We start from the raw sequence: 11940 nt of genomic DNA on the forward strand, positions 1-11940 counted from the left end.
ACATTTTGCTTAGCCTGAAACCAATTCTCCAGCCAAAGGTAGTTAGAAAGTGGTGCTGATTGTAATCTGGATGAGTGATGCTGGTGTCTAGCTGAAGTGGGAATGCAAGCTTGACCTCAGAGCTGTCTACTCTAGAGAAGATGAATGGAGGGTCTGATGTTGGACTTTGCAAATACTGCCCAGCATATTTGACTTGCAGATGCAAGTGAAGTTCAGTTGAGGAATAGTTAAAGAAATAGATCATCTTTTTGTGTTTGGGGGTGGCTGTTGTTTTTTTATTGTTGTTTTGTTTGTATGGGGTTTTTGGTTTTTTTTTTTAACTGCTTTTTTTTTTTTTTTTTTTTTTAAACATGCATTTTGATGAGGAAACCAGAGTGGAGAGCAATCCAGTAAGACAACTGCTGCCTGAGTTAACTTAGAGAGTATCTCTGTCAATAGCTCATTTCATGAGCATGCTGTTTGTGGGGCTGTAATGTCTGAAGTCCTAAGCTGGAGGATTGTGGCTAGCATGTGTCTGGAAGGCAGAAGCACAAACTAGATGTAGAGGAACCAGATGAAATAGTGATTGCTCTGGTGTTATGGTTCACTCGCCTCCTTTTGCCTCGCAGCACCTCTCACTGTATAAGGATGGCAATCTCTACCCTGGGATTTCTTCAGGAAGTAGTCAGGATGAAAATAAGCGTTTCTGTTTCAGTTGCTGGTCAGAACCTAGAAGTATTCATTTGGCCTTATCTTCTCCAGGTACGGCTGGCTGACTAGGGAGTTCGTGGTGGTGGTGAATTGGCCTGGCTCCAGAGAAAGACCAGGAATTACGGAAGATGCGGGTGACATAAGCACTGGTGGTGTAGCTTATCTTCCAAAACATTAATTTCCTGCAGTGCAAAATGGAGCATTGTTTTAAGTAATAAAGTGTATGGAGATGTAAGTCCTGGCATGACTTCAGGAATTTTACAGAAGGTGAGATGCAGGATAGTATCCTCAGACTGATCTGGGGATGTGGAGGGCAGGGTATTGTTTCAGAGTCCAGAAAACCTTCTTGTTAGGGTAGATGAGATCAACCTTCTCCAGAATCCAGAATATTGAGTAGTCCCTGTCAGCTGACACTGTTGCTGTCTTCTGAAACTGTTAAGTTTCCTGTTCACATCAAACCCTCCTATCAGGCACCACTTGTTACTGGAATTTTATCTAGATAAAAGAAAGAGAGAGAATACAATTTAAGTGTATACTTCTTGATGATATTTCTGTCATCTGTTTTTCATCTCCTACTGGAATGGGAGTGAATATGCTAAATGGGGAATAGGAAGGATGAAGTGAGCCTTGTCTGAGGGGCCTCGCTTGACTTTAATCCATTTCACTTTACCACTTGGTACTTGAAGGATTTTTAGCCTTCAATATGCAGGATTTTGGGTAGTGATCTAATGAAAAGTTCTGTATTATGCCCATAGGGCAGGACTAACATGTTCCTCCTCTGCCATGCAAGGATAGGCACTTAGAAAATTCAAATTATAAAGCAGAGCTGAAATGTGTTTCCTGGGGCGGTGTTTGCCAGACTCCACCTGGCCGAAGTAGGGGAACCCATTGAAATGCCTTGATTGCAATACTGAGCATGCAGAGCTCCATCTGAGAAAGAAGATATTCTCTCCTCCATCAAAATTCCTTAATGAATCCAAACCATGATTCTGATTCAGAGATTCTGCTTTAACATGTAAGTTGGTGATGTGGAAGTTGTTTATAAAATAGTGTGGATCCTTGGCCTGTCAAAAGAGCTAACCCATGCTTGGGTTGATGTTTCTGCTACCTTTTGGTAGCTCAAACTCGGAGACAGGTGGAGAGGCTGGACAGAGGGAGTGCTCGGTGTGTGGCTGGGGTCAGCGTGCAGATGTTATCACTGTCTACAAAAAAATGAAATAACTACCTGTGCAGATGGAGCATATATACAACTTGCTTCTGTTAGGAGCTGAATGCAGAGCTCCTGGCTTGTTGGTAGAAAAGTTATTAAAATCAAGAAACACATCTCCTTCTCTTCTTACACCCTCTTTTTTTTTTTTTTTTTTTTATTTTTCACCTTTTGGCATCTCAGCCTTCACTCTACTCCAGCCTTACTTCTTTGGCATTGACTATAGTCATAATATTTCTTCTTGCTTTGCAGCTCCTTGTCAATTCAAATTAGTCTGTGCATACAGAACATATTTTGCAAACCAATGACATTTTGTGAAATGGTACAAACCATTTCAGCGCAACTTAATTTCCTGTCTTTCCTGTTTTCTTAGTCTTTCTCCATATCTTGTTGAATTATCTTAGTACACAGCATGGGGTTTTATACTAGTTTTCTGTTTTTCTTCTGTCTGTGGAAGGACAAATGATACCAAATCTTGCATAAAGCGAGACAGGTGCTGACAGATGATATCTCACATAAAATCTGCTGATGTAAGTTTAACCTACAAATGTTTTTGAAAAAAAAAAATTGACCTGATAGGATGAATTTAAGTCTAATCATCACTTTGCAAGATAATGTTGAAGTTTTAAAAATAAAAATCCAAAGCCACCAAAACAAAAAAAACCCACCTTGGTGAGTGTGTAGAATAACTTGAGCAGGGTAGCTCCTTTCTCTTGTAAAATTCTCCTGCGTTGAGGGAAACAGAACTTCTAATGCATGATAAATAAACAAGGATCTGTAAGAGCTACTGGAATTAAATAGTTAGAGCACTATTTGGACTTCTGGAGTTAGCTTTATGCTGGCTTAAAAACAAAGCAAAAAAACCCCAAAAATTTCAGTTTGTGGACACCTAACAAGAGCAGCATATGACACTTCACAAAGTTTTCATGTCGTCAACTAAGTTTTATTAACAGTTTCTAAGTACTGCCTCATGTGTCCCAGTTCCAAGGTATTTGGATCCACTTTCATGTCCTTTACTGGCTACACGAATGCAAGTAGTTATCATGAGTTATTGATGCTTAGACACACCGTAATTCATTAGATGCTCATAATTCAGTCATGCATTTGAGCCTTGATTGGAATTACCCATGGTTACATAAATAATCTGAAATAGAGCCACGAGGAGAGGCCGGGTTTCTTGGCTCCTGATGTTGTACCCTTATCATGAGGTTATTCTGTCTCTACTTAATCATGTCCTGCCATGAATTGGAGCCAAATTAACATGCAATATCAGGTAATGTTTTTGGCCATGTTACAAAATGTGTCCTGTGTCTGTGGTGCTTCTATCAAAACATCTTTCTGGGCAATTTGTCACAGAGCACCACACGTGCCCAATAAGTGGTCTCGATGTGCCAAGGGAAGCGCATTTGAAAGAGGGAGTCTTACTACATTATTGCATTTACAAGCTGCAGGAATTATGTGGATACACGTTTTTATGTGTGTATCTACCATTTCCAGTAGGTGGCTGACTGTCACTTCACACTGACTTAAGTACTATAAAATAAGAGCTGTCGCTCCTCATAAGAACCACAGTCTGTTCTAACAATATCATAAATCTGTTTGTTTGCAATCCATGAGGCCGAAGGACGACAGCAATGCTACATCACACAGCAGTACTTCCCTGTGACATAAACAAGCCATCCTTTAGTGCGTTTTTGTAAAGCATACAATTCTTTTCAAAGGAAATAGATATAGAAATTAGGTTAAGAAACTGTATTAGTTGCCTAACACTTTCTAGAAATACAGGCTTGTTTCCTCTGAACGTGCTTGAAGGTTTTAACTCATTTCAAACCTCAAAAACCAGCAAGCAAACACAAACCCAAAATGGTGACTAGGAGATTATTCTGTCTCAGAAAGTTTGTGGGTTCTTGTGTTTTTTGTTTTTTTTTCCAGAAATCCATTTTCGTGCTAGTTTTTATGTTGAGATTGTTTATTCTTGCTGGAACTATTATGAAGAACTGTTGTAAGGGAGCAGGAGGGGTAAAGCGTGTCTCTGAAAATTTCTTGCATTAAAAATCTGAAAGAACAGCTATAAGAGTGATCTCTTGACAACTATTTCTTGTGCAAGTAAATTGGCAATATCAGTGAATAGCTTAACTTTCTGTGAGTGCAGAAGTGTCCTGGGGAACAAAACCTGACGTACTTGATCAACTGTCTGTAGAGCTCTATGAAGCAAAAGTGGACATAAACCATTATTAAAACCTTGGAAGAACAAGATTTGCCATTTGAGGCACATATAATTTTGCAAAGATTATTTGAGTTGGGTATTGTACCTGTACAAGGTTCACAAGCATATCTTTTATAATACACTGAAACTAATTTTCTCAGTGATGCTGTGTCAGATATATCTTGTATTTATTACATGCCAAGTAATTCTGATGATTCATATTTTATGAATGTTTTTGAGAAACCTGAATGACTGAACAATAAAATGGCAAATAGAATTCAAAGTAGATGAGCGTAAAGTGATATTCATGGGGTAAAATGAAAAATAATGGACGTAGATTTGGCCATTACCATTAGGAAGATCTTATAGTTGTAGAGTCCAGGAAAACATCAGATCTGGGCTTGGGAACAACAAGCAAAGGAAACCAGATTTTGGGAAGAAGTAGACAATAATGAGAAATACTTATACCACAATATGAAACCATGGTTTACGTACACCTTGACTACTAAGGTCAGGTTTAATCCCCCTCTCTTCAGGATGCTATATTTTCACCATTGTTGACAACTTCTTATGACCTAGACTACTGTGCCTGCTCTTTTAACGGATGGATTATAAAACTAATGGATAACTACATTATACAATCTGAATTATACAGATCAGAATTAAAGAGAGAATTAAGGAATTAGATCAGGATAAAAGACAGACAGATATGTTTATAGGAACAGTATAGGAAATTTAGTCTTATTTGCATTTCTTGACTCTCTTTTACAGTTTGCTTTGAAAATGTATATGCCAGAGTACAGAAAAATCCAGAACAGAGATTAGTCATGTATCAGTGACACTCAGTCTTGGCTTGTGGAGTTAGTTCATTGACCCAACCTTCTCAATGACAGTCTATTAGTTACCCAAATCAACTTCAGCTAATTTGCAGAGGCTGACAGTTAAGATGAACTGCAGCTTCCTCAATTAGTTAATGTATTACTAAGATATTTTCAGAAGTCTGTCACATGTATCTCTTAGAACTACACACATATTGCATTCTCACTGAAAAGCCAAGTATATGGATAAAAAAACTTCTCAGAAAAGATACCCTGGCTTCAAATGTCCTTTTGTAAATGATCTTCTCTTCTATTCAGTTACGTTTATAAAGCCTGGGGAGTGTTCAGGGCCGTCTGAGATTGTCCTTTCTTTTTCATTTGCTCTTATACAAATACAGAGTACCTTGTGCTGCCTTCTAGTTACTGTGCAATGCTGTGCTCTCTGAGTCTATACTTCTGTGATGCAGAACTGTTAAGTGCAGATACAGTTTGTGCATAGCTGTGAGGTGTGTAGAGTGCAGTCAGATTAAAGAGTGCCCTGTCCTCCTTGTTGTCCACAATTAGTGTTTGTTTTGAGAATACCACTGAGCAATAGTGAACTGAGTTCCCAGAGACACAGATATGTGTACTAACCTGGGAATGCTGGAACAGGAAGGGAGAAATCCCAGCTCCTAGTGCAATAATGTTGTGTCAGGAAGGATTTCTGAAGGCAGATATTTTTTTCCTCCCTCAAGTTTCAGTTATTTATCATAAGCTGTAATAGTAAGGAGTTAATCCTGTAGGTCTAAGAGGGAAGTTAATGTTTACCAGCCCTGTAGCTAATTATATACTGGAAGGGCTCAGAATATTTTTACTCAGTGCAGAGCAGCACAGTGACTACAGTAAAGACCTGGAAGACAGATGGCAAACTTTGCTTTAGATGTGCAGCCAGCTCCAAGGGAGGGATTCTTTGGAAGTTCATTGAGGGTAGCTGTTGCCTGCTCTTTACTGCCTTTTGAAGAGGTTCAATTTCAAAGTCAACATCTGGACTCGAGGAGGAATCAATAACGGCTTCTAGAGGGGTTCCATAACAGGGATTAAGAAGTTTGCTGGGAGAAGTGATGGGTACCAGACTCTGCATGTTGGACGATAGATATTTAAACTCTTCAACTCTACTTTTCCTTGAGTCTGGAGCTATTCATGGGAATAAGCAAGAGAGATGACTGAGAAAAAAAACTTAGGCAAGGATCCAGTGATTTATGACTGCTGGTTCTTCTCTTTACTTAGAAGAAGACCTGCAATCTTGGTCATAGCACTATAAGTAACTGTGGGAGTCTGGAAACTCTCCAAGCAGAGTCAAGAAATGGGTGATGGTTGCCTTGGCTTGTTTTAGTTTACAGACAGAGGATGTGTTCCATGAAAAACTTCTATGATCTAGTTTTTCTTTCCTTGGACAAGGGGTACATGAATGATTTCATGTAACAGAGGATTTAAATACGAGTGACTTGTATGAGAGATGAGGCAGTTCAGGGCCTTTTCTCAAGGGTATTGTAAATTGACCAGAGTCACTTCTGTGTAAAATATACTGGAGAACTCTCAGTTCATTGCAGGCTAATTGGGCCAGAAGATTGTTATTCACAGGTAGCAAGGCTGGGAACTGATAAATAAACTGAATATCATAGTCAACCTCTATCTCATATATGGGAGCATATATCTCTATGAACACTGTAATTCCCTGGAAATGCAGGTAGGTAATGACAAGTATCTCCTTCCAGCAAGGTCTTAGGAGAATGTGGCTGTCAAAGAAGATGAAAAATGGAGGTGAGGGTGGCAGTAAATGTGAGGAGGAGGAGTTAGAGCCTCACATCACATCCCCACTGAGTACAAACTGTTCAGAAAGGAGTGTGCATTCTACTTGTATTTACTGTTGGCTTTCAGATTAACTAAGTGTTAAACCACCCCCTTGGCACGATATATTTCTCCTTAAGTGTCAAGGAAAGTAATTTTGTCTCCTTTCTCATTATCTTTTAATGGAAAGGAAACAAACTTTTTAGGCAGTACAGCTTGTGTTGAGTCCACCTAAATAGCAGTAGGGGCAGAAGACACTGTCTCAGGGCAGTTTTGTTCCAGTAGCACTGTTGCTGGACTTCTGCCGACTAGATAAGACTGCTCTCAGGTACCCTTATCTGGCTGCTTAATATGTGCAGATGTCCTTTAGCATCTACTAACTTCCTCAAAGAGCCAACTAAACCATCCAGAATGCTTTCCTTAAGAATGGATTCTCAGGGTGCAGGGTGATGAATGTGGGTATTCAGCTTGCTGGGAAGATATGGAAAAGTCCCAGAGACTTGGATAAATTTTTTTTGAAAGATCATGTCTTTTCAAAGAACTACATTGTCTATTTTAAGGAAATTTGTGTGAATTAAGAAGAAGATTCTTTAATTCATGGTTTTATAATAAACTCATGTTTTTCTGAGGAACGTAGATTTCCTTCTATAGAAATTAATAGCTTTCCTTGGCACATCAGCAGAACAACCCTCAGTACTTCCAGATTTGCATTCCAGTCTAATGAGAGTTTAAAACTAGATTCTCAGCATATTTTCATACATAACTTCATGTGCTCCTAGTAGCTTGCTAGATTCTGTCCAGTTTAGAAGGACCATTTGAATGAAGCAGGTTGTTTGCTAAGGCTGTAACCTAGGAGATGATCTAAACCAAGGAGGTTGTCCAAATACTCCTGAACAATCTGGCAAGATTAATTGCAAAACTTTCTGCAGTCAAAGGTATGACCTGGCAGCCGATAGGAGTACCAACTAAACACTCAGCAGCAAATTCTTCAAACATCTCAGGCACAGCTTTATTGCTGACTCTTTTTATCAACTTCACAACCAGGACACCTTCAAAAAAACAAAGGGCCATACTTGGCTTTAAAATGCTGAAAGGTGACACTGAAAAAAAAAGTATTTCATCCCAATCTCACAGTGCAGTTTCATGCATATGAACAGTCAGTGCGTGGCTTCAGCAGCATCCTCAGAATATAGAGACCCCCAGTCTCAACAGTGCCAGTGCTGCCTAGAAATCAGTCCAAGGAGATGGGTTAGAAATGAATTTGCACAGTTTTTCTGCTCCTACTTTCTGGAGATCAGACAGACCTTGGCATACTTGAAAGCAATTAGAGAAAACAAAACAAAACAAAAAGCAGGTCAACGTAACATTGCTGAGAGCCTGGCACAGGCCATTTATCGTCTGAATTAACCTTTCACACCATTTTTTGATAAAGTTGCTGTTGCTCTACTGAGACAGCATCAATTTTTCTCTTCTCTGCATGGAGAATCTGGGACCAAATATTTGCTGAGGACACACCAAAAATAAAGAGAAGGGAAAACAAGAATGTATTCCCAGAGGGCAAGGTAAGAGTCAAGGTGGGGCATCCTGTCTTCAAAAGACTGAAAGCACAAGCAGCTGCAGTGAGGAATAAACCAGGCATGCCTTTGGGTGCTGATAGATGACTGCATTTTGTTCTCTTCTGTATATGGCAGCTAAAATCAACATGGCACAAGAAAGGCAATGAAGCAAGAACTGGCAAAGCCACTTTAGTTCATCTAACCCCACATACTCCATAGTAGAGTTTTGCTCCTGCCATGTCTGAAGAATGTGATGTACCAGGAGCACTTTTCCCTTACATTAGAGAACTGAAGGTATTAATGTAGCTATATTAAACTGGAGGAGGAATGGGAGAGGGAAGTGGGTGAGACTCTACTTTCTTGTCGCCTGAACAGTAGTATTGGCAGAAGAATATTCTCTTTCAAAGTGAAAGCTGGAAACTGGAGGAGGATAAATAGTAAAGAACACAGCGTTTGCTGTTGGCATTTTCATGACAAAATATATCACATTTTTGTGCAGATGGAATGGACATTTTTAGGTCTCATATATGGTCTTCAGTGTCATCACCCTGTTACTAGTTGTACAATTTAAGATCAGGACATAATGTATTTCATGTTTTGGAGAGTCTGAAACGCTGAAACTCTAGGAAAGCAGCATTTTTAACGTTTCACCACTGGATGGAGACAGCACTCTAAAGCTTGTGAGTAATTACCAATGGAACTGTAATGAAAATCCTTTGAGATAAAGAGATTGAATATATTAGTAGAAACTGCAGCAACAAACAGTGGAACACCAGCTAGATTTATGGTAGCAAATATATTGAAAGGAACATCCTTGTGCTTGACCTATTTTTATGATGAGAAAAGAAAAGATTTAGTTTAAAAAAATTAATTCCACTTTTCTCTACATTCACACAAAGCTGCCATGACACTGACTGGCAAGAAACAAGGGCAGATAAAGTGAAGCTTTCTAGGATCCTCTTTGTCTTTGCCAGGGTCACAGTATATTTTTCCTGACAGGAGGATCCCTCAGCATCGTGGGTCTGGCCTTGAGCGCTCCACACTGCTGGTGGCAGCTAAGGTTGCTCGAGCAGTTGTTGCAGTGGATATCTTGTTTGCAGCAGAGATACTTCCCATGCTCAAGGACAGGAAGGAGGAAGTCACTGGGTGGGAAGCAGCAGCAGGTTGTAAGGTCTTTTTCCCACCAGCCTGCAGGTTTTAGGAAGATCTTCAGAGGTCACTGCAGGTCAGGCAGGAAGATCTTCAGAGATCTCTGCATTTTCAGGGATGAGAATAACACATATGTTAAGACATTGTTACACATTTTCTTCCCTCCTTGCTTGTGTGTATGTTTGCATCCATGAGAGAGAGAGAGAAGGAAGGAAGGCTTGTGGTGGTTTTTAGACCAGTCTCTCATATAATCACACTGTGCTTCTCTGTTGCCATGTTCCCAGCAATATCTTCTGAATTTGTTGAATGAATTAAAGACAAACCAAATGAATTCAAAGATAATTTTATGTTCTTATACATTTTGTGGAAATAGGCAGCCAGATATATTGGAGACTCTTGAAGTGCCCTGACTGAAGGAAAGGCTGAGGGATGAGCTCCTGTATTAGAGAGCCTACGCTGGAGAGAGTGCTTATAAGTGCCCCTTCCCTGAAAGAAGCTTTAATCAGAGTTTGCAGACAACCACAAGATAAAAAAAAAAAAATCATAGGCCACCAGACTTCGTTGGTTCAATAAGCACTAGAACTTTTTAAAAAGCAACAAACTGAAAAGTTGACCTACTCCTTAAGCATCTCTCCTCTGCCTCCAGGTCACAGAGTCTGCACAGACTTTAAAAGCTGAGAATTTTTACAAATAAAAACAGCAGCCAAGAATATAATATCCACTGAGGCTGATTTTCCATGTATCTGCTTGTTATATTTGGAAGATATATGTTCAGACAGTTCTGACATTGCACAGTGGTCGGTGGAGTGAAGCTCTTTGAGGAAAGGCCATGGGAAATGAGGTTGAACATAAGAGTGTGTGACAGCTGCTGATGTATGCCTGTCACTTCTGTTGCCCAAATACAAGATCTGATCAATCAATTATTTGCTGATTTACATGAAAATGCCTTAATTTTATCTGAAATCAAGGTTTTGGGTGTAATTCCTTTGCCTGCAGCCACGTCTGGTATCAATCTTAAAGGCTACATCCTTAAAGGTATTTAGGTGTCGTCCTCCTGGGTGAAATTCTATGGCTAACTTCACCCTTCAGGATCCTCAGGGAGAAGTCAGTTTCTGAGATGTGAAAGCTGATCAGTTTGATGAGCACCGTCCTGAACTGTTACAGAGAAAGGCACAGACAGTGTTTAGGCATAAGGAGGAGCTGACCTTCCGCAGGTACAATTTTCTTGCAGTAACAGACAGATGTTTGCAAACGTGCTTTATCATTCATTTATTCAACTGCTCTGCTATTGGGTATGTACCCACCTCATCTGTTATTTGTCTGGTATGCTGTTGTTTGCAGAAACAGGTGAATATAGAAAGTCTCCATAACTAGCATTTCCCTACTTTTTTTGTGGGAGCACTCTGATGTGCAGAAGGCTTAGATTAAAGGGGACTAGACTAAGTTTTCCTTTCCATCATAATATTTGTTGTTGTTGAGGGAAACTCTGATGTGGGAGCTGATCAGGGAGGGGATATACTGTTATGTGGCCAGGCAGTGGGAAATTATGGACTGTGGCTTTGGTCGGGGGCAGTAGCCTTTTTTTTCAGAGAAGAAGCCTTCTCAGGAAAGAAGTATGTCAAAAGCCAAAATCTGCTCAAGGCATTTGACGTAGGAGCAGGAATATTTACTGGATGGAATTAAGAGGTTATATTTAGACAGGAGAAATGGAAAGAGAGGGAGCCTAGGAAAATCAGGAGTATGTGGTGATGAGCATAGATGTGCTGTAGAAATATTGTAAAAAGTATGTGTAGGATTGATAGAGGTAATACCATCGCCAGGACTCTGAACATTGAACAGCAGCATAGGCTCAGCCTTTGGTGATGGCAAGTTATGACCTGCCAAATAGCATAGGAGCTTGTGGGTGATTAGCCATGACAATTAGCATGAATCTGAATGTTTGACATGTCTTATTTTTCTGATCTGTCTTTCCTGCTTCCATATTGCCTTTGTTTGGTTTCCACAGGCACCAGATAGGGCGCTATAGAGTGGTCAAACACACTAATTTTGGTATACAGGCTTCCAGGTAGCTGTGAGACCATGTCCTGCATCTCCCTGAGTATGCACTCCACCATTGCTTCACAAGTGCCAAAGGCAAAGCTAAATGTTCCCTCAGTTCTCTGCTGTTGGCTCTCCTTTGTGGTAGGCAAGCTTCATAAACCTTCACTTCCGTAACTGGCTTTGTGAGTGGTTAGCTGGAACCAGGTAATACTTTGGGCTCACCAATCTGTGTACAGGAAAACATTTGCTGATATACAGGTATGGTTTCTTCACTGATCTTTTGCTGGTACAAGTGCCAGAGACAGGCTTATGGAAGTTTCCTTCCTCCTATGGAAGGTCAGAGGCCGTGTCTATAAAACATGGGTGACTTGCCATTCACTGCTCTTTCTCCTGATGTTGAAATGCTAGCAAACTTTGCCAGTCTCACCAAATGACCACTCCACATGA

The sequence above is a fragment of the Cuculus canorus genome, chromosome 1 (assembly GCF_017976375.1).
Source record: "Cuculus canorus isolate bCucCan1 chromosome 1, bCucCan1.pri, whole genome shotgun sequence".
Taxonomy (NCBI): Eukaryota; Metazoa; Chordata; class Aves; order Cuculiformes; family Cuculidae; genus Cuculus; species Cuculus canorus.